This window comes from Ranitomeya variabilis, chromosome 4 (genome assembly GCF_051348905.1).
Source record: "Ranitomeya variabilis isolate aRanVar5 chromosome 4, aRanVar5.hap1, whole genome shotgun sequence".
Lineage (NCBI taxonomy): Eukaryota > Metazoa > Chordata > Amphibia > Anura > Dendrobatidae > Ranitomeya > Ranitomeya variabilis.
The window spans coordinates 543,775,077-543,802,483 of NC_135235.1; the positions used below are offsets into that span (position 1 = coordinate 543,775,077).

Consider the following 27,407-nt stretch of genomic DNA (forward strand, 5'->3'; position numbering starts at 1 on the left):
GTAAAGAAATTTTTTTTCAGAGCATGACCATTATAATGGTGCAAAAACAATTACAAGAAACACATTTATGTAATAGACTTTTTCAAATAAACCTCATAAATAGGTAATAACATACAAACACTTGGTTTCCTCTGTAGGAAAGCCAGGTAGGTTAAGGGTTACATCCTATCACTACAGGCCCTGATTAGGTGCACCTGGCTAGCAAGGACTACAACCAGGCCATGTGTTCACTGTTGTCGGTCAGCTGGGGAAGCGGAGCAGAGTGGGTTGTATTGGAGCTGCAGAGAGACAAGCCAGAATATCTGTGAAGAGACTGCACAGGCCATGTGCACAAAACTGCAAGTATCACTGGTTGCTATGGACGATATCTATTTTGCATGTCCGAACCGGGACTAGCTCAGCCATGTGTTAGTAGTCATGGTCCATGTTGTCACTAGCTTCTGGAAAAGGCTTGGGCTTTTATGCTTATGGTTTTGTTTTTGCTACTGTACATCAAGTGGAAATAAACATTATTCCTTTTTTATGATGTAAAAACCCTGTAGCTTCGTGTTCCAAGTGGCTACCTGAGAGAGTGAACCCCTGTACCTGTAATCTAAAAATCTGTACAATATCCTGAAGACATGCTTTATGGTGATCTGTAAATGACATAAATAAAACTGACCCATAATAACATTAATATAAATCTTATATTTGTGATGACAAGATGGTGCCTATAAAATTACAGGTCAGCTCTCACAAAAGCAGGACATCATATAGTGAAGTTGACATAAAAATGATATGAATGAGCGACTTCTTCTGGCCGTCTAAACAAATGGTTCAATAACATTTCTAATGGTAAAGGGAATAAATTGCAAATTTAGTGTCGTACAGCTGGCTCTACCCTTTTAGTTTTGGCTGCTCTTCGGTAGAAATTATATTTATGCCATTTTTTACATATATGTGTAATATATATGAGTGTATGTGAATATTTCATATATGCTCATGTCTACATGCAGAATGAATATGATATGGGGGTTACAGACATGTTCTGCACATGGGTCCTGAAAGGTCAGTGTCTGATAGGCTATCCCCTGACCTCTCGGATTCCCACCTATTGTAAACAGTGGGATTTATAGTTATTATACCCCTTCTACAATACACGGTATGCTCCATAGAGAACTATGTTCCTGAACGTAGTAGTTCCACCACTAGTCAGTTGTCGTATTTGGGAATACCTCTGTATGGGATTGTGTGAACAAAACAGTTTATAAAACATGTGTTTTTTTATCTTTTATAGTTGTATTCCCTCTAAAATAACCATTCTGGACCATCTTATGTTAGTCAGCATTGAGACATTGCTCTTGGAAATGTATGAACAAGCTTTGACTTCTGTGTTGCCATTTGTCTTGTTAGTATGGTGTGTCCCTACTCGACGGACTCGTTCAGATGAGCATATTATATGGGAATGTGTTGTCCTTGTGCACCATGGACCGCATACGGAGAGCACATGCTCCCATTATAGCCAATGTGTCAGTACACATGGCCAATTTTTGACTCAGACCAATGTAAAAAAAATTGTAGTATGCACAGCTTTGGTCCATTTAACAGACCAGACTAGTGCATATATCAGTGCTAGTCAAATTGACTAAGGGTGCTGTCACACTGTGTGAAATTCCCCTGCAAAATGGGGTCCAGATGCATGTGCCGATGGGGCCATAGACTGTAATGGCAGAGTGAATATGCACTCCACTGTGCACTTTTTTTGGGAGTGTACGCCTATAGGAGGCAGATGCTAAGACGCAGTTTACTACATCTGAGTGTCCGCCTCCTGTAGGCATACACTCCCGAAAATGATGCACGGCAAAGATCACAATCGCTCTACCGTCACCATCACAGTCTATGGCCCCATTGGCGCATGTGTCCGGACCCTGTTTTGCGGGGATTTCAAATGTATTCCCCAATGGGAGACAGAACCCAATGTGAAAGCACCATAAGATCGAGTCCGGACTGCCATGTATTGACCCTAATGTCCTCCCTGACCACGGGTCTCCTGACCAGAACTGGCAGGCTGAAGCTATGGCTGTAAGTTTTGGTCAGGAGGCCATCATTCAGTCTGTATAGGAACAGTGAAATACGTCTGTCTGAACGCCGGCCTATCACCGTCAGCTCTGATTAAATAACATGAGTGATAATAACCAGCTGTCACATTTCCACGAGGAACAACAGAAGAATGCAGAGTTTGAAGCAAGATGCTCCAGAACGAAAGACAAGCATTTACTAAATAACAATTTTCTGGACGTTCGGTCTGTCACCAATTGAAGGACATCACAATTAGATTCTGTCTAGCAATGAAGTGGCTGATAGCAGGAAAAAACAGATTATATTAAACTGCACAGGAAATGTGGATCAGATAGACTTTAGATTTACAGTCCATTTAACCTCTCAGATTTTATGATGCATGATAACCGGATACATTGATGCAATGTTAATCGTGAGATTAGTGCATAATGACTGGTATCGCCTCGTACCAACATAAAAGCCTACACTTACTACTCACTATGTGTCTTTTTACGAATATAACGTTACAATGTATTAGTAACAGGTGAGTGTGACACTAAGGAAACGAATACATTGTATATAGATATATCTGATAAATTTACATATAAAATATTACACAAGCACACAGGATTATGCACTGTGTCTATTTATGGCCATTAGATATTTATGGGAATGGAAACAGAGCTATATATACACATATAAACGTATATACATACATATGCACACATACACACACATACAGATGCATGCTTACATGCTCACATAAAAACACACATACACATACACATATAAGTATACACACATATTAACACAGATGCAAACACATACACACACTGTGTGGTTATTCCTGTGTGTGTAGCTCTATATACACCTAAACAAACACACACATTCCGAAAATCCCACATTCATATAGTCTATATAAACAAGAAAGTATACATACCCGTATTAACGTGGGCTCATTTGCAAATATATAGCAGCATGTATATGTATATAAATATACATAAATACACAAACATATGTATACACACATTACAAATACACAGGCAAACATATATATATAGACAAACAAGAAAGCCTTAATATGGACTTACATACAGTTACATACATGCATATAAACATACACACATACATATACCCCACATACACATGTAACTAACACACAGAAATTAAATGCACTCCCAATAACAAACACAAAGACACACATACACAAACACACTGACACACATGCAAAACGATGCACACACATTAATATGCACTTACACACCCACATAAAGAAAACAAACTCATACATATACAGAAACACACACATATAAGCATAGACTCACATAGAAACACTTATATGCACATGGAAGCATACACATATAAATATATGTATATACAGACACACATACGGCACACACACAAAACATCCACATAGATACAAATACATCTATACAAAACACATAGACTCACAAACAAACACAGGCACAACCACATGAATATTTGGAATCCATTCGTCTATGTTGAACATATTATACCCACCTTCTCTTGATAAGGATGTCAGAATATAGATGTTTGGGGGTCCAATGTTGTGATCTATCTTTGGTATATCTCTTATCACCCAGATGTAGCTTAGCATAGAATCTGCTGGTTCTTAAAAGGGTAATGCCAGCAACAGTGCAAGCAAATGCAAGGGTGGTTCTTCAAGGGGTACTGTGACATACAACAGAGGGACAATGTGATCAAATGGTTTAATATTTTATTCACATGATTATGAATGTTTAAGAGTATAATTTGATGATATTGTATTCCAATTCAAATTGGCTAGACATTGCTGCAACCACCAGAATAACCTAATTTGGTGAAATCTGGTGCCTTGGCAATATAAAAGTATAAATATCTGTCTCCCAAGATTTTCTGATATTTCTTAAGTTTATTTGTTTCTAGGATAGCTACAGTGATGCTTGCAAGTTTGTGGACCCTTCAGAATTTTTCATATTTCTGCATAAATTTGACCTAAAACTACATCAGTTTTTCACAAAAGTCCTAAAATAAGATTAAGCAAATCAAAGAAATGAGTCAAAAACATTAGACTGTAGTTTTTTTATTGAACAAAATTATCCAATATCACATGTCGGCCAGTGCCAACTGCATGTCAGCCCTTTGCTCTCAGTATCTCGTGTCACACCCTTGCTCAGTAAGAACTGCATCTTAACGTTTCCAGTAATTGTTGATCAGTCCTTCACATTGACTTGTAGGAATTTTAGCCCATTCCTCCCTACAAAAAAGCTTAAAATCTGTTACGGTATTCATTATGGAGGTGGTGCAGGGGTATGGAGCAGACTTAGGAGCTGAGCCGGACTGTATACACTAGTGCAATCCATATGGGATGTACTGTACTGCATGAAGGGAGCAGGTCTGGGGAGTTAACCCCTTCTGCACAGGAAAGACAACAATGAATGCAGAAGGGGAGGTAAGGATTAACACACTCACACAGGGGAGGAGGCAAAAAGGGCAACAGAGATGTTATTAATACCAGCAGAGCTGCAGGACAGATAGGAGCAGGGGACTGTTCACACTTTACTACTGCATACCTCCTAACTTTTGAAGATGGGAAAGAGGGACAAAGTTTGCGGCGCGCAACGCTGCAAATTTTACGCAACGCCTCTGACCACACCCATTCATAATTAGCCACACCCATATCCACGTCCCAACCACACCCATTTAGCACTGCTGATCACACTGTTTCATAAACAATAATTATAAACAAAAAAATATGGCCACACAGTGCTCCATACTGTATAATGACCGTACATGATGCTCCATACCGTATAATGACTGCACATGATGCCCCATACTGTATAATGACTGCACATGATGCTCCATACTGTATAATGACTGCACATGATGCTCCATACTGTATAATGACCGCACATGATGCTCCATACCGTATAATGACTGCACATTATGCCCCATACTGTATAATGACCGCACATGATGCTCCATACTGTATAATGACTGCACATGATGCTCCATACTGTATATTGGCTGCACATGATGCTCCATACTGTATACTGGCTGCACATAATGCTCCATACTGTATATTGGCTGCACATGATGCTCCATACTGTATAATGGCTGCACATGATACTCCATACCGTATAATGACCGCACATGATGCTCCATACCGTATAATGACTGCACATGATGCTCCATAATGTATAATGGCCACACATGATGCTCCATACTGTATAATGGCCACACATGATGCTCCATACCGTATAATGACCTCACATGATGCTCCATACTGTATAATGGCTGCACATGATACTTCATACCATATAATGGCCACACATAGCTACTCCTACACACGCGGCTGCGCTCCGTACACTTTGCACACGGCTCCGCTCCGTACACACGCGCTCCGCTCCATACACCTCGTACACACGTGGCTCCGCTCCAGAACCTCGTACACACACTGCTCCGCTCCAGACACCTCGCGCACACACACGGCTCCGCTCCGCACACCTCGCGCACACACACGGCTCCGCTCCGCACACCTCGCACACACACACGGCTCCGCTCCGCACACCTCGCACACACACAGCTCCGCTTCGCACACCTCGCACACACACGGCTCCGCTTCGCACACCTCGCACACACACGGCTCCGCTCCGCACACACGGCTCCGCTCCGCACACCTCGCACACACACGGCTCCGCTCCGCACACCTCGTACACACACGGCTCCGCTCCGCACACCTCGTACACACTCGGCTCCGCTCCGCACACCTCGTACACACTCGGCTCCGCTCCGCACACCTCGTACACACACGGCTCCGCTCCGCACACCTCGTACACACACGGCTCCGCTCCGCACACCTTGTACACACGGCTCCGCTCCGCACACCTCGTACACACACGGCTCCGCTCCGCACACCTCGTACACACACGGCTCCGCTCCGCACACCTCGTACACACACGGCTCCGCTCCGCACACCTCGTACACACACGGCTCCGCTCCGCACACCTCGTACACACACGGCTCTGCTACATCCACACTGTACACCTCCTGACCCCATACAAGGCATTACTTACCTCCTGCAAGACCATGTGGCAAGGTGGCAGCAAGTCCTGCAATCCATGGAGGTCCCGATCTGCCGATCATGTGACCGCTGACTCCTCCCCTCCTGTGACCTCATCACAGGTCCTGTGCGCAGAAAGCAGGCAGCCATACAGAAGGGTAAGGGCCCGGGGAATGGCTTAACTATACAAGGGGGCGTGTCGGTCCTGCTGTCTGCGCCGCGGGATTAGAGTGCCCCGTGCGGGAGTGCCGGGCAGAGGCTGAAAACCGGGACAATCCCGCACAATGAGGGATGGTTGGGAGCTATGCTACTGGAGGACATCACTCATACCTCCCAACTTTTGAAGATGGGAAAGAGGGACAAAGTTTGCGGCACACAACGCAAATTTTAGGCCACGCCTCTGACCACACCCATTCATAACTATTCACACCCATATCCACGTCCCAACCACACACATTTAGCACTGCTGATCACACTGTTTCATAAAGAATAATTATAAACAAAAAAATATGGCCACACATGATGCTCCATACTGTATTGTGGCCACACTGATACATACGGTATAATGGCCACACATGATGCTCAATACTGTATAATGGCCACACAGTGCTCCATACTGTATAATGGCCCCACAATGCTCCATACTGTATAATGGCCCCACATGATGCTCCATACTGTATAATGACCACACATGATGCTCCATACTGTATAATGGCCCCACAATGCTCCATACTGTATAATGGCCCCACATGATGCTCCATACTGTATAATGACCACACATGATGCTCCATACTGTATAATGGCCCCAGATGATGCTCCATACTGTATAATGGCTGCACATGATGCTCCATACTGTATAATGACTGTAGATGATGCTCCATACTGTATATTGGCTGCACATGATGCTCCATACTGTATAATGACCGCACATGATGCTCCATACAGTATAATGACCCCACATGATGCTCCATGCTGTATAATGACCGCACATGATGCTCCATAGTGTATAATGACCGCACATGATGCTCCATACAGTATAATGACCCCACATGATGCTCCATACTGTATAATGGCCACACATGATGCTCCATACTGTATAATGGCCCCATATGATGCTCCATACTGTATAATGACCACACATGATGCTCCATACTGTATGACTGCACATGATGCTCCATACTGTATATTGGCTGCACATGATGCTCCATACTGTATAATGACTGCACATGATGCTCTATACTGTATATTGGCTGCACATGATACTTCGTACCGTATAATGGCCATACATAGCTACTCCTACACACACGACTGTGCTCCATACACTTTGCACACACGGCTCCGCTCCGTACACATGCGCTCCGCTCCATACACCTCGTACACACGCGGCTCCACTCTGTACACCTCGTACACATTCAGCTCCGCTCCATACACCTCGTACACATTTAGCTCTGCTCCATACACCTCATACACACACGGCTCCGCTCCATACACCTCATACACACACGGCTCTGCTTCGTACACCTCGTACACATTCAGCTCCGCTCCATACACCTCGTACACATTCAGCTCTGCTCCATACACCTCGTACACATTCAGCTCCGCTCCATACACCTCGTACACATTTAGCTCCACTCCATACACCTCATACACACACGGCTCCGCTCCATACACCTCATACACACACGGCTCCGCTTCATACACCTCGTACACACATGGCTCTGCTATATCCACACTGTAAACACCTCCTGACCACACACAAGGCAACTTACTTACCTCATCCAGCAGCACCATGGCAAGTTGGCAAACAGCACAGCCGAGTCCTGCAATCCACAGAGGTCCCGATCATGTGACCCCTGACTCCTCCCCTCCTGTGACCTCATAACAGGTCCTGTGCGCACAGAGCAGGTAGCCAATATGTGGTGTAAGGCTCTGTGGGTGCAGGGATGACCGGCTGATACGTGTCCCCTCTCTCTCCCTCTCTGAACTGAACCGCACACGCACACTGGAAGACTCAGGAACATAGAGAAGGTGAAGGGGCGTAGCCTAACACAAGGGGGCGTGTGACGGCTGCTTCTCCTGTTGTCTGTGGGAAGCAGAGTGTCCCGTGCGTGTGGGAGCTATGCATCACTGATGGTCTGGGGTCTTCCCAGGAATCCTGTAGTTGGCCAAGCTTCATGTTACCAGACAGCCGACGGGAGAAGATGCTGCTCTACTGCTCCGTTAGCGCCATGTCCGGGAGCCGTGGCTTTCTGCTGCCTCCTGCTCATCTGTGACCTGCAGATACTCAGAAAGTTGCAGAATCGGAGGCAGCAGTCAGTGAGCGCTGATTGGCTCATTGTCAGGTGACTTCACTTAGAGCTAAGGGGGGCTTAGCTTAAATAAAAATAATCTTGTATCCTTTCATTCTTTCATTTCATTTTTTAAAGTTGTCTTAATCACCTGTTGGGTCAAACTCTGCTCATTAAGGGGTGTAGCTCTTACAATCAGGTCACGTTTTAGGGCTTCTACTGTCCTAGTGACAAAGGGGGGTCTGCAAATGTGACCTGACCCCCAAAGCCAAGCAAAGTCCAGCGTTTACATGCCACTGAAGACTCATCTGGTGTTTGCGGGCCCCCGGAGCACATACAAAACTTATTAAGCCTTCGAATGAAGAGCTCAGGTATATGGGGCAACGGATCAAGTGTATAATTCACAGAAAACACCCATTTATTGGCCGCTCTTGTGTGTTATCATTCATATTCTCTGAAAAAAGGCCAAGAAAGCAAAAATTCTGTGGGGGTATGTAAACCTTTGAGCACAACTGTATGGGGCAATAAATCAAGTGTACAATTCACAGAAAAGACCCATCTATTGGCCGCTCTTGTGTAACATATGGGATGTTCTTACTGGGAGAGAACATACAGTGCGTTTCACCTTCACAGGAGTCTTCAGGCGCACTATCTGAGGGGTTTCTCCTTGTCCTTCCTGAGCCTTGTTACAGATCTATCATTTATCTGCTCTGAAGACCATTTCAAGTTTAGTATAATATTGATGGTAAATTCCCCTAATACTCCTGATGAACCTTTATTAAGAGAAGGGGAAATGTGTAGAGTGAAGTGGTAATGGAATAATGTTATATGAACAGTACGGTAATAAGAGTATATATTAATGTCTCTGTGGTGCCATGCATAGATCTGTGACATACATAAGTAGTGCTGAGTGCTGTTGCTTCAAAAGCATCCAGCAACTAGAGGGGTTAACACAGTCCCAGGAGACAGGGAGCAGTTATCAGAGCCCCAGGGGGATTTGGGGGAACTTGTTTTAGTGATGGGCAGTCCTGCTCTTTTTGGATCCTAAGTGGATCCCTAGTAGTGATGAGCGAGCACTAAAATGCTCGGGTGCTCGTGTCGAGCAAATTGGAATACTCGGGTACTCAACCCGAGCCGCGAGCCCAATGTAAGTCTATGGGAAACCCGAGTATTTTTACCGCGATCCCCCCGAGGTCCTTTTAAGGTCTAAAAATGTCAGAAAATGATGGAAACAATGCTCAAATGACACAGGAACATCATGAGGATCACCCATGGAAGCATTTCTGACTCCAATGTCACAGCTGTAAGCAATGTTGTCAGAGTTTCACGCCATGACAGCGTATCGCCTAGACTGGGTCTTCTCCGTACCCAAACTTACTAACCCCCATACCTTGCACATTCACTACTCTGCCTGCCGCCTATTAAAATTAAAACAAAACACAAATTTATTTGGATAAATTGGCCACAGCGGCCATTTTATTAAACAAACAATAACATGAATAATAACATGTATACATTGCATATGTAAAAACCCTGAGGGGAGGGTTCTTGGAGCTAAGAAATCTGGCTCAAAAATAGGCATAAAGCCACCACCAAAATTTAAAACCAAACACTTCTTTACCCTCAGCCGTGACCACCAGCTCAAGGGCACCATGTAACCCATTTCGGGCAAACCAAACCCCAAAGCTCCCGAGGTAAACTCCCCGTCCAGAGCCCGTAAACAAAAGCCAGATCAACCCCATAAAACGTCATCATCAACTCCAAGAACCCCACTCCCGCCAACCTGCCACTGTGACGATGTTAACAAAAAATTCCCCCCAAAATTGACCTGACTAAGCAAAAAACAAAACCTTCCCCCAGACTACCCCCCACCAAAAGGCTGTTCAACTTACACTAAAACGGAAAAAAGGGAGGGAGGGTGGGCTTCTCTCCTCGTCAGTCACCGCACTAATGAATCCTTAACGCACTTTCCCAGCCCCCGCCTACTTGTGCCACCAAAAAACGCCCCCCCCCCATACAAAATTCCCACCAATCCCGTGAAGATCCCTGTTTTTATTCAAACTACAAACCCCTCCTCTCGGCAACGCAGTCATGTGGGGGCTTCCATCAAGCTGCGCCCATTACAGCCCCCCTTCTTTTTTACAGGTGCACCAACAAACATACAAAAACGAAACCAAAATGGATTTTCCTGGGAAATATGTTAAGGTACATCCTTTCCAGGGTTGTGACTTGTATGTAAGGCAAAATAAAGACCCCCCCCCCAAAAAAAAAAAAAAAAATTGCTCCTCCACCACTTGGGCTATATTCACACATAGCGTTTTTGATGTGTTTTTCATCTTTAGCATTGCTTTCAAACCAGGGCCGGACTGGCCATAGGGCACTTCTGGCAAATGCCAGAAGGGCCGGTGCCAGTGGTGGGCCGCTCAATCCGCCGCCCCCGCCGTCGCATTCAACTATACCGGCGTATAGACGCCGGTACAGTTGAATGCAATGATGGAGGAGAGAGCGTTTACAGACGCTCCTCTCCCATCATTCCCCACTCTGCCTCTGACACTGCGGGTGCGCGATGATGTCATATCATCGCGCACCTGCTGTGTCCCGGGCAGACTGCAGCTGCTGAGACAGGAGCAGGAACCAGGAAGCAACGCTGGGCACGAGGAGAGGTGAGGAGAGTTTTTTTTTTTTCTGGACTGTGGGGCCATTCTCGGAGGAGGGGAGGGGAGGAAGAGAAGAGATGTGGGCTGTATATAGTTCTCTGTGGGCTGTGCTCTGTGCTGTATACTGCTGTGGGCTGTATATAGTTCTCTGTGGGCTGTGCTCTGTGCTGTATACTGCTGTGGGCTGTATATAGTACTCTGTGGGCTGTGCTCTGTGCTGTATACTACTGTGGGCTGTATATAGTACTCTGTGGGCTGTTCTCTGTGCTGTATACTGCTGTGGGCTGTATATAGTTCTCTGTGGGCTGTGCTCTGTGCTGTATACTACTGTGGGCTGTATATAGTACTCTGTGGGCTGTGCTCTGTGCTGTATACTGCTGTGGGCTGTATATAGTTCTCTGTGGGCTGTGCTCTGTGCTGTATACTACTGTGGGCTGTATATAGTACTCTGTGGCTGTGCTCTGTGCTGTATACTACTGTGGGCTGTATATAGTTCTCTGTGGGCTGTGCTCTGTGCTGTATACTGCTGTGTGCTATATATAGTACTCTGTGGGCTGTGCTCTGTGCTGTATACTACTGTGGGCTGTATATAGTACTCTGTGGGCTGTGCTCTGTGCTGTATACTACTGTGGGCTGTATATAGTACTCTGTGGGCTGTGCTCTGTGCTGTATACTACTGTGGGCTGTATATAGTACTCTGTGGGCTGTGCTCTGTGCTGTATACTACTGTGGGCTGTATATAGTTCTCTGTGGGCTGTGCTCTGTGCTGTATACTGCTGTGTGCTATATATAGTACTCTGTGGGCTGTGCTCTGTGCTGTATACTACTGTGGGCTGTATATAGTACTCTGTGGGCTGTTCTCTGTGCTGTATACTGCTGTGGGCTGTATATAGTTCTCTGTGGGCTGTGCTCTGTGCTGTATACTGCTGTGGGCTGTATATAGTTCTCTGTGGGCTGTGCTCTGTGCTGTATACTACTGTGGGCTGTATATAGTTCTCTGTGGGCTGTGCTCTGTGCTGTATACTGCTGTGGGCTGTATATAGTTCTCTGTGGGCTGTGCTCTGTGCTGTATACTACTGTGGGCTGTATATAGCTCTCTGTGGGCTGTGCTCTGTGCTGTATACTACTGTGTGCTCTGTGCTATATATAGTACTCTGTGGGCTGTGCTCTGTGCTGTATACTACCGTGGGCTGTGTGCTATATATAGTACTCTGTGGGCTGTGCTCTGTGCTGTATACTACTGTGGGCTGTATATAGTACTCTGTGGGCTGTGCTCTGTGCTGTATACTACTGTGGGCTGTATATAGTACTCTGTGGGCTGTGCTCTGTGCTGTATACTACTGTGGGCTGTATATAGTACTCTGTGGGCTGTGCTCTGTGCTGTATACTACTGTGGGCTGTATATAGTACTCTGTGGGCTGTGCTCTGTGCTGTATACTACTGTGGGCTGTATATAGTACTCTGTGGGCTGTGCTCTGTGCTGTATACTGCTGTGGGCTGTATATAGCTCTCTGTGGGCTGTGCTCTGTGCTGTATACTACTGTGGGCTGTATATAGCTCTCTGTGGGCTGTGCTCTGTGCTGTATACTACTGTGTGCTCTGTGCTATATATAGTACTCTGTGGGCTGTGCTCTGTGCTGTATACTACTGTGTGCTATATATAGTTCTCTGGGCTGTGCTCTGTGCTGTATACTACTGTGGGCTGTATATAGTACTCTGTGGGCTGTGCTCTGTGCTGTATACTACTGTGGGCTGTATATAGTACTCTGTGGGCTGTGCTCTGTGCTGTATACTACTGTGGGCTGTATATAGTTATCTGTGGGCTGTGCTCTGTGCTGTATGCTACTGTGGGCTGTATATAGTTCTCTGTGGGCTGTGCCCTGTGCTGTATATAGTTCTCTGTGGGCTGTGCTCTGTGCTGTATACTACTGTGGGCTGTATATAGTTCTCTGTGGGCTGTGCTCTGTGCTGTATACTACTGTGGGCTGTATATAGTTCTCTGTGGGCTGTGCTCTGTGCTGTATACTACTGTGTGCTGTATATAGTTCTCTGTGGGCTGTGCTGTATATAGTACTCTGTGGGCTGTGCTGTATATAGTACTCTGTGGGCTGTGCTGTATATAGTTCTCTGTGGGCTGTGCTGTATATATTACTTTGTGGGCTGTGCTGTATATATTACTTTGTGGGCTGTGCTGTATATATTACTCTGTGGGCTGTGCTGTATACTACTGTGTGGACTGTGCTGTATACTTCTACGTGGGCTGTGCTGTATACTACTGTGTGGTCTGTGCTGTATACTACTGTGTGGTCTGTGCTGAATACTGCTGTGTGGGCTGTGTTATCTACTACGCGAGCTGTGCTATAGTATGCAGGCTGTGCTGTATACTATGCGGTTTGTGCTATATAATATGCGGGCTTTGCTATATACTATGGGGAGTATATTATATTCTATGGGGGAGGCCATGTTATGTACTATGTGGCTGTGTTATATACTATTGTGGGGGTATATTATATTCTATGGGAGAGGCTGCGTTATATACTATGGGGGGCTGCATTATATTCTATGGGGGGCTACATTATATATTATGGGGAGGTGGGCTGTATTATATTCTATGGGGGTTACATACTCTGGGGTGGCTGCATTATACTCTGTGGGGTGGCTGCATTATACTCTGGGGTGGCTGCATTATACTCTGGGGTGGCTGCATTATACTCTGGGGTGGCTGCATTATACTATATGTGGGCTGCATTATACTGTATCGAGGACTATGGGGAATACGTTATACTATATGAAGAACTATGGGGTGCATTATATTATGGGAAGTGAATTGTACTACATGGATGACTGTGGCGGTGCATTATACTATATGGAGCACTATGAGGATTGTATTATGCTATATGGAGGACTATGAGGATTGTATTATGCTATATGGAGGACTATGAGGAGTGTATTATACTATGTGGAGGACTGAGCAGTGTATTTTAATATATGGAGGACTATAGGGAGTGTATTATACTATATGGAGGACTATGGAGCACATTATAATATATGGAGGACTATGGGGTGTATTTTACTAAACAAGTAAAATGCTGCATATTCGGATTGTTTTTGCTGGAACAAAAAGCCTTGTTGTCAGCAGCACATTGCCAGTGTAAACTGTAGATGTGCTGCTGAAAACATGATACTGTATGGTGATCTGTTAGTGATCTATTAGTGATCGTTCTGTCTCATCATTAGTCCTCAGCTGGTGGAAAGAGGCCGGGAAACAAGCGTTGAACAACTTCAGTATTGTCGATCAAACTTGTTTAGCGGCCTGAACTCAGCGCACGTAAATACAACAGAAAGGCTTCTGTGTGATGTGCAATATGTTAGCATTTGGGGACCCATTTTAAACTTTGCCTAGGGCCCCACTTTGCCTAAAACCGGCCCTGCCTACAAGTGTACAAAGATATTATACAGTCACCATGTGACAAGTGGGCCTGTGTAACTTCAAATGCCAGGGCTGAATTTTAGTCCCAGTCCGGCCCTGCTTCAAACAATACAAATGCATTCACTGGGAAATGTCATTGTAGCATTTAACAACCCTAGCTGGCCATGTGGTGTGTGACACATAAAACACATCTTGTTTCATTTATGAAGGAGGGACTCTTAAAGTCACAAAGCCTATTTTTAGAGGGGAATCAGGCAGTAGTATTATTCTTAAAGGGCCACTATTAAACAGTGGGTCTCCTATGCTGCTATTGCCTATGAAGTGAGTGGCTGAGCTGCCAAGAATTATTGCTCACCCCAAAACCCCTTTCACGAGAGGCACAGGAGGGCTTCCTAAAAAAATGTTGCATTGAATGCAAGGCCTGCCATGCTATCAAGTCATATGCATACCTCCCAACCGTCCCGGATCCCACGGGACTGTCCTGATTTTGACAGTCAGCCCCGGGATCCCGGATGGGACATTGGTTGTCCCGCACTACGTGCCTAGGGCGGGGACAATGCAGGGGGAGGCACCTGAGTAACTTAGGTTTGTGGCTGTTTTTTTTTTTTAATAAAAGCTGGGTCACCCCCCGCCCCGCCCCCTCCTCTGTGCGGCGCTGCCACACTGAGGGAGAGAGCCAGCAGCAATCAAGATGAAAGGTCAGCGACTCACTACCTCCTGTGTGTGCACGGAGCTCCGGCTTCTCCTGCTCTTATCTGCTATCCCGGCACAGAAGGAGAGACGGGGGAGGTGCTGGCAGAGTGCAGAGATGTGAGCAGGAGAAACTGAAGAGCTGCACATGGACAGATCAGCCACCCCTGCACCGCAGAGAAGATTGTGTGTGTGTGTGTGTGTGATGTGTGTGATGCTGCATGTGTGTGTGTGTGTGTGTGTGATGCTGCATGTGTGTGTGTGATGCTGCATGTGTGTGATGTGTGTGATGCTGCATGTGTGTGTGTGTGTGTGTGTGTGTGATGCTGCATGTGTGTGTGTGAGATGCTGCATGTGTGTGTGTGTGAGATGCTGTATGTGTGTCATGTGTGTATGAGGTATCTGGTGTGTATGTGATGGCTGCGTGTGTGTGTGATAGCTGCGTGTGTGTGATGGCTGCGTGTGTGTGATGGCTGCGTGTGTGTGTGATGGCTGTGTGTGTGTGTGTGATGGCTGCGTGTGTGTGTGATGGCTGCGTGTGTGATGTATTTGTGTCAAAGCTGCATGTGTTTGTGAACTACGTTTGTGATGCTGCGTGTGTGTGATTCTGCGTGTGTGTGATGCTGCCTGTGTGTAAGCTGCATGTGTGTGAGCTGCATGCGTGTGTGAGCTGTGTGTGTGCTGCGTGTGTGTGAGCTGTGTGCGTGTGTGTGAGCTGCGTGCCTGTGAGTGAGCTGCGTGCCTGTATGTCATTATACAGTATGGAGAACTGTGGCTATTATACAGTATGGAGCATCATGTGCAGCCAGTATACAGTATGGAGCATCATGTGCAGCCAGTATACAGTATGGAGCATCATGTGCAGCCAGTATACAGTATGGAGCATCATGTGCAGCCAGTATACAGTATGGAGCATCATGTGCAGTCATTATACAGTATGGAGCATCATGTGCAGCCAGTATACAGTATGGAGCATCATGTGCAGCCATTATACAGTATGGAGCATCATGTGCAGCCAGTATACAGTATGGAGCATCATGTGCAGTCATTATACAATATGGAGCATCATGTGCAGCCAGTATACAGTATGGAGCAACATGTGCAGTCATTATACAGTATGGAGCATCATGTGCGGCCATTATACAGTATGGAGCATCATGTGCGGTCATTATAGAGTATGGAGCATCATGTGCAGCCATTATACAGTATAAAGCATCATGTGCAGTCATTATACAGTATGGAGCATCATGTGCAGTCATTATACAGTATGAAGCATCATGTGCAGCCAGTATACAGTATGGAGCATCATGTGCAGTCATTATACAGTATGGAGCATCATGTGCGGTCATTATACAGTATGGAGCATCATGTGCGGTCATTATACAGTATGCAGCATCATGTGCAGTCATTATACAGTATGCATCATCATGTGTGGCCATTATACAGTATGGAGCACTGTGTGGCCATATTTTTTTGTTTATAATTATTGTATATGAAACAGTGTGATCGGCAGTGCTAAATGGGTGTGGTTGGGACGTGGATATGGGTGTGACTAATTATGAATGGGAGTGGTCAGAGGCGTGGCCTAAAATTTGCCGCGGCGCGCTTCGCGCGCCACAAACTTTGTCCCTCTTTCCAGTCTTCAAAAGTTGGGAGCTATGCATATGCACCCAAAGAAACCTTTGAACCCAGGTACTGGATGGCCACAGGAAAACCCACTTCACAGTCTTCAGTTGGTCCTGCCATAATGTTTCCTTATGAATTGAATGCAAGGGCCGCCTTGACCCAAATTTGCACGCACCCCAATCCCCCTTGGAAGAAACATGGAGGAGGGCCTCATAAAAAAACTGTCCCATTACAAAGGAGCGGGTCTTCTAGACTCGTAATGCCCATACACTAAGGGCATAGGCTGACAAACATTTCCCCATTGGGGGTATATTTTTAAAAAATATTTAATGGGGATCATCGACACCCTTGAAAAATTGACAGTCTGTAGCAGCACAGAACACGTGAACCCTGGTGATCTAGTGGTGGAAAATGATGAGAGGTGGAGGAAGGCCTCATTAAAAACTAGGCCCAATTTAAAGGAACGGGTCTCCTAGACTTGTAATTCCCTGGCTGGTGGATGGCGAGCCAGAGCTTCCTTGAGATGATCAGAAAGTCCTCTCCTGAACTGGCATCTTAAAGCAGAGTCATTCCAAGACACCTCGGTGGACCACCATCTAAACTTGAAGCAATACCATTCAGCAATGAGTTTACCTGGGAGAGACCCATGATTGTGTCCTCTGCCACTCTGACCTAGACTGGTTTGTCATGAATCACTCCTAAAGCCTCATAGAACCTATCCACAGACACACGTTCGGGGCAGTAGCAGGTAAAGAAAAAGCCCAAGTTTGAGGACCCTCCCAGAGCAGAGAGATAATTATCCCCACCCGCTGACTCTCATTACCAGAGGACCTGGGTCTAAGGGAAAAAAGTAGATTGCAACTCTCTCTGAATGTATGAAATGTCTCGTTTTCTCTGGAGAAAGTATCTGGAAGCCTGACAGTAGGTTCAGGAGAGTGTAAAGAAATATCAATGGGGTCGGATTGCCTAATGACTAATTGTGTCATGGAACCCTGAAAAGATTGAACAGCTTCAGTAAGCTCCCCCCGGAGTTGGTTATGGGAAGTGACAAGGTCTCTATGTCCCACCGACAAATCCTGCATCATCTGGGTCAGATTTGGCATCCGATCCGAAAGAGTGCGAAATGGATAAATAGAAAAAGGAAAGAAAATGTACGGCCAGTTATAGTGTCATGCTGTACTACTGTGGGTTAATGCACAGTGACGCAAGCTCCACTAGACGGCAGCAGAGTGTAGAGTGAGCTGAATAACCTGCTGAGAAGCAGACCCACAGCAGTACAGCAAAGCCACCACTAGTTGGCAGAAGAATAGTCAGAGAGCTGAGTCAATACCAGAGGAAAATGCAGTACAAAAGGGAAAAACCAAGGCGCAGAGTCAGAGGAGATCAAGGGTCAGTACCGGTCAGTAGCAGGGATACCAGCGGAGAGAGAAAGATAAAATCAGGTCAGTCAAGCCAAAGTCATGTCCCGGGAAATCCAAACAAACAGGGAAGTCAGGAGCTGAGACAGGTAGACAGGAGATAAACAAAGAAATAACAGAAAAACGACTGGCACATCCAAACTGAATGCAGGGGTGAATGTGGACACCTCTCTCAGTAAAGCCTACATATATGGGTTGGCCAGAACCAAACGGCATTAGATATGATTAAAAACCACATGGTGAAGGGTGGAGTGCTCAGTCAGTAAGCTAACATAGAAATAACAGAAGAACGACTGGCACATCTAAACTAGTCTGAATAGGTGCATACCAGGAGAAGCTACCTCCATATACAATATACAAAAAAAAGGTTGCACTCTATCGTGCCAAAGCATGTCAATATGAAATATGAATAGCAAAATGGCTTTTGAACATTAGGAAAAATATTTATGAGACGCTTTGCAAAATATTTGACCAAAAAGTTGGTTGATGGGCTCACACTTTTTGGCAAAATTTTGTGCAAAGAGTCTCATAAATATTTTTCCTAATGTTCAAAAGCCATTTTGCTATTCATATTTCATGTATTTCATGTTGACATGCTTTGGCACGATAGAGTGCAACCTTTTTTGTATATGGGAGATAAACAAACATGGGTCGGGTTAATTGAATGCAGCAGGACAGATCAGGAACTCACCAGAGCCAGTTAGCATGCTGAAAGGCAAACAATATAACTGGCACTGAACACAGGTAGCAGCACAGATATACAGGTCCTTCTCAAAAAATTAGCATATAGTGTTAAATTTCATTATTTACCATAATGTAATGATTACAATTAAACTTTCATATATTATAGATTCATTATCCACCAACTGAAATTTGTCAGGTCTTTTATTGTTTTAATACTGATGATTTTGGCCTACAACTCCTGATAACCCAAAAAACCTGTCTCAATAAATTAGCATATCAAGAAAAGGTTCTCTAAATGACCTATTACCCTAATCTTCTGAATCAACTAATTAACTCTAAACACATGCAAAAGATACCTGAGGCTTTTAAAAACTCCCTGCCTGGTTCATTACTCAAAACCCCCATCATGGGTAAGACTAGCGACCTGACAGATGTCAAGAAGGCCATCATTGACACCCTCAAGCAAGAGGGTAAGACCCAGAAAGAAATTTCTCAACAAATAGGCTGTTCCCAGAGTGCTGTATCAAGGCACCTCAATGGTAAGTCTGTTGGAAGGAAACAATGTGGCAGAAAACGCTGTACAACGAGAAGAGGTGACCGGACCCTGAGGAAGATTGTGGAGAAGGACCGATTCCAGACCTTGAGGAACCTGAGGAAGCAGTGGACTGAGTCTGGTGTGGAAAGGCGTGTGCAGGAAATGGGCTACAGGTGCCGCATTCCCCAGGTAAAGCCACTTTTGAACCATAAACAGCGGCAGAAGCGCCTGACCTGGGCTACAGAGAAGCAGCACTGGACTGTTGCTAAGTGGTCCCAAGTACTTTTTTCTGATGAAAGCAAATTTTGCATGTCATTCGGAAATCAAGGTGCCAGAGTCTGGAGGAAGACTGGGGAGAAGGAAATGCCAAAATGCCTGAAGTCCAGTGTCAAGTACCCACAGTCAGTGATGGTGTGGGGTGCCATGTCAGCTGCTGGTGTTGGTCCACTGTGTTTCATCAAGGGCAGGGTCAATGCAGCTAGCTATCAGGAGATTTTGGAGCACTTCATGCTTCCATCGGCTGAAATGCTTTATGGAGATGAAGATTTCATTTTTCAGCACGACCTGGCACCTGCTCACAGTGCCAAAACCACTGGTAAATGGTTTACTGACCATGGTATTACTGTGCTCAATTGGCCTGCCAACTCTCCTGACCTGAACCCCATAGAGAATCTGTGGGATATTGTGAAGAGAAAGTTGAGAGACGCAAGACCCAACACTCTGGATGAGCTTAAGGCCGCTATTGAAGCATCCTGGGCCTCCATAACATCTCAGCAGTGTCACAGGCTGATTGCCTCCATGCCACGCCGCATTGAAGCAGTCATTTCTGCCAAAGGATTCCCGACAAAGTATTGAGTGCATAACTGAACATTATTATTTGATGGTTTTTTTGTTTGTTATTAAAAAACACTTTTATTTGATTGGACGGGTGAAATATGCTAATTTATTGAGACAGGTTTTTTGGGTTATCAGGAGTTGTAGGCCAAAATCATCAGTATTAAAACAATAAAAGACCTGACAAATTTCAGTTGGTGGATAATGAATCTATAATATATGAAAGTTTAATTGTAATCATTACATTATGGTAAATAATGAAATTTAACACTATATGCTAATTTTTTGAGAAGGACCTGTATAGCAGACCAGACACAGGAATGAGGCTGTGAAAGTTAACCCTTGACATGACCAGACCGGGAAAGAAAACAAAACCCGGCCTGGATCATGACAATCGCCTAAACCAGACCTCACTGGAGGGGAAGCAAGAAGAAAAAGGGAGAAATGTAAAACAAGACACAAGTCCAGACAATTGTCATCCAAAACTTTATCTGGTATCAACCAAGAAAATTACAATCAGTAAAAGTATAACCCACATTTAAGAATAAAACAGAAGATTGGGGGGCCATCATTTCATCTGGAACTCCTTGGTGGACAGGTTGCTCAGCTGTCGGAGACCTTTCTTGTTCTTGGTCTTCCCCTTCATGTGGATTCTGAAGACCAGAAGGCTCCAGAGGGTCCATCTCTCCTGCCGACAGCTCAGAGTGACTTGGAGATGTGTTTCCTTCAGTTCAGGAAAGTAAGAGAGGAAAAAGATGAATGTGATGTAATAACAAGAAAAGCTAAAAACATGTATGAAGAGTCATGTAACACTGCAAACAAAGATGACCCTAAATAACATCAGTGCTATAGTATTAAAGCGACTGCAAAACACTTGATGGGAAAAGACCTGGGACTTGTCATTAATATGTCATTTTTTCCTGGTTTAAAAATAACAAAAAAACAAAACAAAAGATTCAAGGGATCATCAGCATTTTAGAACAGGTAAAGAAATGTACAGATTTATGGCAAGTGACAGATATTATGTATTGTGGAAGATAACCAGACTATTTTTTTTGTATATAAAGAGGTTAATGAACGTCTTGTATTCGGCCAATTGGAGCCTTCCAGGAAAGCAGGCAGAATAAGGGGATGAAGAATATTTAATACTTCAAGAGTCTGCAATGTGAGGACGAGAATTACATGAAGAAACATTTAGTTCCTCTACAAACCAACAATCAGCTTGAAATCTTCTGGGTGTAGCGTCCTCAACTGGAAAACCGACCTAAGGTCCAGCTGTGACATCACTGCTCCCGAGCCTAACCGCTAATCAGTAGTACCGCACACTCAAATGATTGATGGTGAAACTAAGTCCGTTCTTTCCCTATGGCGGCACTAGCTGACCATCCTGTCAAATAGGACAGGTGCTGGATCTTTCAGTACTTTCCCTGTTCCCCAACGTGGAACAAACATCCCTCTGACTAGCCATGCATCCAACCCCATTTTTTCCTTCCTATTTTACTTCCTTCATTAATTTCTCCTCCAATATTACTGGTAACTCCAAGTTTCACAGTTTGATTGTCTCACCTGCTGCCTTTACATGTGGGGGTGACAATAAACAGCCATATACATCATAAACCCTGATCACAAGGACCAGATCAGACACTTTATTAACATGTTAATCATATTTCCTAACTTACTGCATTCCTCTTCATCTGACCATATGCAGCGCCCCAGAGTGCTGGTCGTTGCAGTAATGTTGTTCTTCCACCAGGGGGAGCGATATTACGTCTGAGGACAATAAAGGAGATCTTCTGTCCTGGTATCACAACCACACACAACATACTTCACACTCCAGCCACCAGGGGGAGCAAAGGTTCTATCTACTAGGCCACTCCTCACAGTTAGGTAAAACTGGGGGTTGGAGGGAAAGTTAGAGAGTTCCTGGCTGGGGACCGAGGAGAGCGGTCTCCAGACTGAGCTGGCTGGAGCGAGGTCCAGTCAGATCCAGACTGCGGTCTGAGGAGGACGAGGGTCCATGGAGCTGCGCCTGCCCCACGTGCAGCTGCATCCTAAGAAAGAGATATAGAAGAGAAGTGTATTGCAGTGAGTGAGAAACAAAGGCATAGCAACAAGTGGATAGCAGAGAGGATAGTGGCCGAGAGAAGCGGCATCCTTCTGGTGCGCGATCCGGTAGCCGGGATACCGAGGGAGTAAGTGCTCTATGCCTTGCTTCAGAGACGGGCAGGGCAGGTGATTCCAAGTTGCCTGTCCGCCCTTTAGATACAGGAGGCAAGGTGGCAACCTTAAAGAGGCCAGGGTGTGCTAGAGTCCCTAACCAAAGTCTCAAGTCACCGGTCATACGTGTTTTGTTTTATCCGACCACGGGGAACAGTGAGAGGAGTAATAACAGTGAGGACCTTATTGGAGCTTATGAAAGTAAGGACCTACTGTGTTACTGTGTGTATAGGAAGGCTATTGCATTCCACCTGGAAAAGGGGACTCTGGATTTGCCTTCAGACCGACGGGACTCTACCTACTCTGTGATCTGGTGCTCTGGACTGTGGACACTGAAGCCTTCAGTAAAGGTAAAGAGACTGCAACCTTGTGTCTTCGTTATTCACTGCACCTCACACCATTCACCATCTAGGCTCTGGGAAGCCCTGGGGATACACTTCACCTGTGGGAAGGTATACCATCAAGCTTCCATAACATCGCCCCAGCGGACCCCTAAGCAGCATCGGTCACCCTGACCGAATATCACAGGTGGCGACATGAACATTTCCCCTTTAAAGACCTTTCCCATATATAAACTCTTTTACTGGACTCCCCTGAGGGCCACGGACCGGGTCAGCCACCGTGACATCCCCCAAACCGAAGGACCCGGTGCCGAGTACCCCATTGCCCTAACCTGGGGGCGATCCACATACATCACCATTTAAAGAATCGCAATCATATGTCTGTTGCGGCACTTCTTGGATTGATTTCTCGCTGCTACTTCCACATCTTGTTGCACCGTCGCTGTTTTAATCCCTGTAACAAGAGATACTGTGCGAGTATGTCTTCACATGTGGCAATTTCAAGACCCTTTACAGTTTGGGTGCCTCCAGAGTGCTCCCTTTGTCGTTGGCATGCCACCGGTACATACCCTTTACCACTGGCGTGCCACCAGAGCACGCTCTTTGAAGTTGATGTGCCACCAGAGCACACCATTTGCTGTAGGCCTACTAGAGGGGCCCAATATATGACCTTTTGCCTACCAACAGGGCACTCATCTTAGTCTTTTTAGCATGCCACCGGGGTGCAACAGTTGGCCTCTTACTCTACCTCTGGGGCACCCATCTTGGGCTTTTTATTTCCCACCAGGTTGCACACTCTGACCACTTTGCTTACCACCGGAGCACCAATCTTGGGCTTTTTAGCTGTCACCGGGGTGCATTTTATGGCCTTTTTGCTTACCACCGGGGTGCCTATCTTAGGCTATTTAGCAACTGAGTTGAAGTCTTTGACTTTTTTACCATTGGTGTGGCACCGAAGCACACCATTTACCATTGGGCTGCCACCGAAGCACACCCTTTACCATTGGGGTGCAACTGAAGCACACCATTTACCGTTGGGGTGCCACCAGAGCACACCCTTTACCGATGGGGTGTGACCAAAGCACACCATTTACCGTTGGGGTGTCACCGGTGCACACCCTTTACCATTGGGGTGCGACTGAAGCACTCCTTTTACCATTGAGGTGCCACCGGAGCACACCCTATACCATTGGGGTGCCACCGGAGCACACCCTTTACCGTTGGGTTGCAACCGATGCACACCATTTACCGTTAAGGTGCCACCAGAGCACACCCTTTACTGTTGGGGTGCGACCGAAGCACACCATTTACCGTTGGGGTGCCACCGGAGCACACCCTTTCCCGTTGGGGTGCGACCGAAGCACACCTTTTACCATTGGGGTGCCACCTGAGCACACCCTATACCATTGGGGTGCCACCGGAGCACACCCTTTACCGTTGGGGTGCGACCAAAGCACACCATTTACCATTGTGATGCCACCACAGCACACCCTTTACCGTTGAGGTGCCACCAGAGCACACCTTTTACCATTGGGGTGCCACCGGAGCACACCCTTTACCATTGGGGTGCGACCGAAGCACATGATTTACCATTGCTGTGACATTGGAGCACACCCTTTACCATTGGGGTGCCATCAGAGCAAACCCTTTACCTCTGGGGTGCAACCGAAGCACACCTTTTACCATTGCGATGCCACCCAAGCACACCCTATACCATTGGGGTGCCACCGGAGCACACCCTTTACCATTGGGGTGCAACCGATGCACACCATTTACCATTAAGGTGCCACCAGAGCACACCCTTTACCGTTGGGGTGCGACCGAAGCACACCATTTACCGTTGGGGTGCCATCGGAGCACACCCTTTACCGTTGAGGTGCGACCGAAGCACACCCTTTACCATTGGGGTGCCATCGAAGTATACCATTTACCGTTGGGGTGCCACCGAAGCACATCTTTTAACTTTGGGGTGCCAGCGGAGCACACCCTGTACCATTGGGGTGCCACCGGAGCACACCCTTTACCTTTGGGGTCCGACCGATACACACCATTTACCGTTGGGGTGCCACCAGAGCACACCCTTTATAGTTGGGGTGCGACCGAAACACACCATTTACCGTTGGGGTGCCACCGGAGCACACCCTTTCCCGTTGGGGTGCGACCGAAGCACACCTTTTACCATTGGGGTGCCACCTGAGCACACCCTATACCATTGGGGTGCCACCAGAGCACACCCTTTACCGTTGGGGTGTGACCAAAGCACACCATTTACCATTGTGATGCCACCACAGCACACCCTTTACCGTTGGGGTGCCACCAGAGCACACCTTTTACCATTGGGGTGCCACCGGAGCACACCCTTTACCATTGGGGTGCGACCGAAGCACATGATTTACCATTGCGGTGACATTGGAGCACACCCTTTACCGTTGGGGTGCCATCAGAGCAAACCCTTTACCTCTGGGGTGCCACCGAAGCACACCTTTTACTGTTGCGGTGCCACCCGAGCACACCCTATACCATTGTACCATTGGGGTGCCACCGGAGCACACCCTTTACCATTGGGGTGCGACCAAGGCACCCCATTTACCGTTGTGATGCCACCACAGCACACCCTTTACCATTGGGGTGCGATTGAAGCACACCTTTTGCCATTGGGGTGCCACCGGAGCACACCTTTTACCATTGGTGTGCCACCGGAGCACACCCTTTACCATTGGGGTGCGACCGAAGCACATCATTTACCATTGGGGTGCCATCGGAGCACACCCTTTACCGTTGGGGTGCCATCGGAGCAAACCTTTTACCTTTGGGGTGCCACCGGAGCACATCTTTTACCGTTGGGGAGCCACTGGAGCTCCCCCTTTACCTTTGGGGTGCAACCGAAGCACACCATTTACCGTTGGGGTGCCACCAGAGCACACTCTTTACCATTCGGGTGCTATCGGAGCACACCATTTACCATTGGGGTGCCACCGGAGCACACCCTTTACCGTTTGGGTGTGACCGAAGCACACCTTTTACCGTTGGGGTGCCATTGCAGCACACCCCTTTACCTTTGGGGTTCCACCAGAGCACACCCTTTACCATTTGGGTGCGACCGACGCACAACATTTACCATTGGGGTGTCACCGGAGCACACCCTATACCATTGGGGTGCCACAGGAGCACACCCTTTACCATTGGGGTGCCACCGGAGCACACCTTTTATTGTTGGGGTGCCACCGAAGCACACCATTTCCCGTTGAGGTGCCACCGGAGCACACCCTATACCATTGAGTGCCACTGGAGCACAACCTTTGCCACTGGCATGCCACCGGAGTATGCCTTTAGCCGCTGGCATGCCTCAGGAGCACAGTTTACCGCTGGAGGGCCATAATAGTACATCCCTTGCAGTTAGCATTCCAGTGAAGCATATCCTTTGCTATTGACGTGCCACTGAAACACACCTGTCAAGATTTGAATCCAGCAGCTTTTGTGAACCGGGCGACAGCTCTTCTCTTTGAGCCATTCAGCTCGCGATCGAAGCACACCATTTACCCTTGAGGTGCCACCGGAGCACACCCTATACCGGTGGGGTGCCACCGAAGCACACCTTTTACCATTGGGGTGCCACCGTAGCACACCCTTTACCGCTGGGGTGCGACCGAAGCACACCATTTACCGTTGGGGTGTGCCACCGGAGCATACCCTATACCATTGGGATGCCACCGGAGCACACACTTTACCGTTGGGGTGCCATCGGAGCACACCTTTTACCATTGGGGTGCCACCGGAGCACATCCTTTACCGTTGGGGTGTGACCGAAGCACACCATTTACCATTGGGGTGTCACCGGAGCATACCCTATACCATTGGGATGCCACCGGAGCACACCCTTTACCGTTGGGGTGCCACTGGAGCACACCCTTTACCGTTGGGGTGCAACCGAAGCACACCCTTTACCATTGGGGTGCCACCGGAGCACACCCTTTATCATTGGGGTGCCATGGTAGCACACCTTTTATCATTGGGGTGTCACCGGAGTAAACTCTATGCCACCATAGCATGCCTTTAGCCGCTGGCATGCCTTGGGAGCACACAGTTTACCGTTGGAGGGCCACAAGAGTGCATCCTTTGCAGTTAGCATTCCAGTGAAGCATATCCTTTGCCATTGGCATGCCCCTGAAACACACCTGTCAGGATTTGAACCAAGCAGCTCTTGTGCATCTGGCGACAGTTCTTCCTTCGAGCCATTCAGCTCGCTGGACAGTTCCATGTTAACCCAAATAACTTGTACCTGTGTTGTTCCTGATTGTCTTCACCTTGATTGAACACCCTATTTAAACCTGGCATAGCATCCCTTTCCTTACAAGATTATTGAGCTAGTCAAGCCTTCTTTCACCTGCTGCTCATCCTTAAAACTCTACTGCTGCTCCTATGTACTGACTCCCTGGCTATCCCTGACTACGCTACATGCTGCTCCTTAAATTTATATTGCTGTTCCTGTGTACCAACCCCTGGCTATCCCTGACTACGCTACCTGAAGCTGCTGCCCCTAATAGTTGCAATACCACTACTCCAACCCAGGTCAGTCCAGAGCAGAAT

The 27,407-nt window shown here is 46.7% G+C and overlaps 1 protein-coding gene and 1 long non-coding RNA gene across 4 annotated transcripts in view; both read right to left on the reverse strand.

Annotated features, from left to right (window-relative positions):
* The window catches only part of MPP2 (MAGUK p55 scaffold protein 2), a 48,861-nt gene extending 45,132 nt beyond the window's left edge, over nt 1-3,729 (reverse strand). Inside the window, exon 1 of one of the 3 annotated variants that reach the window (XM_077252551.1) lies at nt 3,559-3,729. The gene's annotated coding sequence lies outside the window, so the exon portion shown is untranslated. Of the gene's footprint in view, nt 1-2,977; nt 3,097-3,558 lie in introns of those variants that run through there. The other 2 variants (XM_077252554.1, XM_077252552.1) reach the window with 2 other exon arrangements.
* Nucleotides 3,730-20,799: 17,070 nt separating this feature from the next.
* LOC143769138 (uncharacterized) overlaps nt 20,800-27,407 on the reverse strand; it is a 30,298-nt gene continuing 23,690 nt past the window's right edge. Inside the window, exon 3 of the long non-coding RNA XR_013214225.1 lies at nt 20,800-20,986. This is a non-coding gene — a long non-coding RNA (uncharacterized LOC143769138). The remainder of the gene's footprint in view (nt 20,987-27,407) is intronic.